The sequence below is a fragment of the Prionailurus bengalensis genome, chromosome B4, assembly GCF_016509475.1.
Source record: "Prionailurus bengalensis isolate Pbe53 chromosome B4, Fcat_Pben_1.1_paternal_pri, whole genome shotgun sequence".
Taxonomy (NCBI): domain Eukaryota; kingdom Metazoa; phylum Chordata; class Mammalia; order Carnivora; family Felidae; genus Prionailurus; species Prionailurus bengalensis.
In genome coordinates this window covers 122,620,931-122,625,264 of record NC_057358.1, presented here as the reverse complement: position 1 = coordinate 122,625,264, position 4,334 = coordinate 122,620,931, and the positions used below count along the sequence as shown (strand labels likewise).

The following is a 4,334-nucleotide window of genomic DNA, read 5'->3' as shown; positions in this document are numbered from 1 at the left end:
GTCTAAAATTCATTTGTATTCTTTGTCATCAACTCAGGTTTTTTTTTTTTTTAATTTTTTTTTCAACGTTTATTTATTTTTGGGACAGAGAGAGACAGAGCATGAACGGGGGAGGGGCAGAGAGAGAGGGAGACACAGAATCGGAAACAGGCTCCAGGCTCTGAGCCATCAGCCCAGAGCCCGACGCGGGGCTCGAACTCATGGACCGCGAGATCGTGACCTGGCTGAAGTCGGACGCTTAACTGACTGCGCCACCCAGGCGCCCCTTCCTTATACTTGTAATAGTCTTCCTACTTTAGCCTTTGTACCCTTAGAGTCTTTTCTCAACAGAGCAACAAAGTTATCTTGTTAAAATACAATTAGATTAATTTCACTTTTTGTCCAAAACACTCTATAGCTCCAAATTTTGCTTCTGCATTTTGTTTGAATTGGAAAGATATTAACTTAGCTGTATATATATGTGTGTGTGTGTATATATATATATGCGTGTGTGTATATAGATATGTGTGTGTATATATATATATATATATATATATATATATCATAACCTCTAAAGCAAGCACTAAAAAAAAATACAAAGATATATAGAAAACAAGCCAATAAATTAAGTGAGCTACTAAAAAAGAAAAGAAAAAGAAGATAAGAAAAGGAAATAAAGGAATAAAACCAGAGGAGACAAGCAAAAAAGGAAAAAAAAAAGAGTAAAATAAAAATAGACTTACATGCAACCATCAATAGTTACATTAATGGTAAATGATCCACATATCAATTAAAAGACAGTGATCATTAGATGGAAAAATAAAAATATTTTTAATAGAGTCAACTATACATGGTCTAGAAAAAAGCCACTCTAACAGTAAAACAGTAGATGTGTTCCTATTATAATCAAGAACAAGTATGCCTGCTACTTCTATTACTAATTAACATTATTCTGGAAAAATTTGCCAATGCAGTTGGGTAAGAAAGCAAATTAATAAATACAAATTTTGTACAAATAAAATACAAATATTGAAAAAGAAGAAGAAAAACTAATATTGTTTGTAGATGGCATCATTGTCTATGTATAAAATTCAAAAGAATAATCTGCAAAGCAACTAGGATTTATAAGAAAGATTAGTAGAGTAGTATTACAGAATAAAGCTCAATATTTTCTTATTTTAAAGCAATTACAAATTAGAAAATAAATACATTCTTAATAGCAAAACAATATAGAACACCTAAGAGTTAAACTCATGAGAAATGTGCAGACTCTCTGTGAAGAAAACCACAATATTGTTGTTGAAGGACATAAAGAAAACATGTCTAAATGGAGAACTATATCATGTTACCAACTAAGAAGACTTAATATTATCAAGATGTCAATTCTTCCCAAATAAATAAATAAATTCAGTGCAATCCCAGTGGGTTTGAGGATATATTTTTGGAAACTCAACAAATGATTCCAAAGTTCATCTGGAAGAATAATACATGAAACTAAATAAGAGATTTTGAAAATTATAGTAATGGTAGAATTGTTGACCTGTTAGAAAATAAATTATAATAGTATGTAAAATGATAATTAAAATATTACAGTACTGCCATAAAAACAAGCAACCAATGGAATAAAATTTAGAGTTTATTTTATTTATTTATTTTCTTAATGTTTATTTATGTACTTTTGAGACAGAGAGAGAGAGAGAGAGGGAGAGAGAGAGACAGAGAGACAGAGCGAGATGGTGAACAGGAAAGTGGCAAAGAGAGAGGGGGACAGAGAATCCCAAGCAGGCTATGCACTGTCAGCGCAAAGCCCGATGTGGGGCTCAAAATCACAAACTGCGAGATCATGATCTAAGCTGAAAACAAGAGTCAGACGCTTAACCAACTCAGCCCAGGCACCCCAGAATTTAGAGCTTAGAACTATTCCTGTATGAGCATATGATTAATGTGTAAATAGTGGTATCTTACATCAGTGGGAAAAATAATTTAATCTGCAAATAGTGAAGGAGTGCATGACTAACAATTATGGGGAAAATCAGCTAGATTAATACTTTGGACCACATTTAAAACAAATTCCAGGCTTATTAGAGATGTAAATTAAAAAATAAAATCTATAACACTAAAGGAATATATTTCTCAATATATAATCTTAAAGTGGTAAAGAAAATGTCACCAAAGGTATATAGGAAAACATTAAACTTGCTATAAAAATATATTTTATTTGGTAAAAGATTATATTAAAAATAAAACTAAAACAGGCAAATGACTAAGAAAAAGATATGCAACATACCTTTCAGGGAAAGTTTATATTAATCCATAGAAGGTTAACAGAGTCGTCAGAAGAAAACAAAAAATCACTAATAGACAATAAGGGAAAATTCTCAAAAAAAAGATAAAATTATTTGCCACCTGATAATTAAAAGTGGAATTTAAGGGGCATATCATATTAGAGTATCAAATAGACAAAGCTCTATCTACATAAGAATAGGAGGGGTGCCTGGGTGGCTCAGGCAGTTGAGTATTTGATTCTTGGTTTTGGCTCGGATCATGATCTCACAGTTGGTAGGATCAAGCCCCATGTTGCACTTCACACTGACAGCATGGAGCCTGCTTGGGACTCTCTCTCTCCCCCTCTCTCTGTCCCTCCCCTGCTTGTGTTTTCCCTCTTTCCCTCTTTCTCTCCTTCCCTTATAAATAAATAAATAAATAAATAAATAAATAAATAAATATTTTTAAAAAATAGGAAAATAGAAACACTCATATGCTAATGGAGTATACAAACAAAAAAATGTTCGTATAACATTTTGTTAAAGATTTTTTTTTTCAGAGTTTATTTACTTTTAAGAGGGAGACACACACACACACACACACACACACACACACACACACAGAGCATGAGCAGGGAGGGCAGAGAGAGATGGAGACACAGAAACCCAAGCAGGCTCCAGGCTCTGAGTTATCAGCGCAGAGCCCTATGCAAGGATCCAACTCATGAACTGCGAGATCATCACCTGAGCCCAACTGGCTAAGCCACCCAGGTGCCCCAAGATACACTTTCTTTAAAGAGAAAACCAGGGGAAAGCACGAACACAGTCCCCCACTACCACCAATTATGTAGTTGAGCTTCCCACATTTGAGGAAATTGCAAAGGTCAGCACATCCAGAGTGCAATAGATAAGCCTCACCTTGGGAAAATCACCTTCATGATCATGGTATCGCCCCTGCCAGGTAAGTATTAAGATTTTTTTGGGGCGCCTGGGTGGCGCAGTCGGTTAAGCGTCCGGCTTCAGCCAGGTCATGATCTTGCGGTCCGTGAGTTTGAGCCCCGCGTCAGGCTCTGGGCTGATGGCTCAGAGCCTGGAGCCTGTTTCCAATTCTGTGTCTCCCTCTCTCTCTGCCCCTCCCCCATTCATGCTCTGTCTCTCTCTGTCCCAAAAATAAATAAACGTTATAAAAAAAAAAAATTTAAAAAAAAATGATTTTTTTTTTTAAGTAATCTACACCCAAAGTAGGGCTTGAACTTACAACCTGGAGATCAAGAGTCACATGCTGTACTGACTGAGCCAGCCAGGCATCCCTGTATAACTTTTCTGAAAAACATATTGGAATTCTTGAAATTTTGTTAATATACCACTTAAAGAAATTAATCCTAAAAAATAATGGATTTCCCTAAATGGACTATGCATAGACCTGCTTATAAAGTTCCAGACAAAAGATACCTCTATCCAGTTTTCTCTAAGAAATAAAATCACAGTAACAATGAAAAGAGAGAGAAAAATCATCTTTGATAAAGCTAGAAGACACATGTAACCCTGTACTGTAATATCTGAGGAAGAGCCACCTGATGCCAGGAAATGCCTAAAAAGACATATGTGGCTAAAGATCTCAAACAAATCAGACAGAGCACAGCTATTCAAAGTATGTGGCAGGGCCACAAGTGTTGCTTGAAACAATGGGAACAGGATGCATGGGCCTTTAGTGGGAGCTTCACTGGACCCCACAGAATAGGCAAAGGAGGTCGGCCTAAACAAGGAAACATGCATTTTTGAGAGAATCAATGTGTCTTGTAGAAGGGTGAAGGAAATGGATCTTGAATTATGAAAAGTCCAGAAACTGTTGATTTCTTTGAACTAGGGAGAAAGGAAGGTTAAAAGAATTCACACACACACACACACACACACACACACACACACACACCACTGAGTCATAAAGAGCTTTGCTGTGAACCAAAGAAACTTACTGCTTGCCTGGAACACTGCTCTAGTCTCTCCCCTGAAGGAACCTCCCACAAGTAACTGGAAGAATTCACGTCATTCACAAAAGTAATAAGCAAAAAAGAACCAGCCAAGTATGTATGC

General features: G+C 36.0%; 1 non-coding gene across 1 annotated transcript; it reads right to left on the bottom strand.

The window, feature by feature from the left end:
• Positions 1-3,048: 3,048 nt before the first annotated feature.
• Positions 3,049-3,212, bottom strand: LOC122474189. Its single transcript, XR_006294869.1, has one exon. It is a non-coding gene; the product is annotated as a U1 spliceosomal RNA (small nuclear RNA).
• Positions 3,213-4,334: the final 1,122 nt, after the last annotated feature.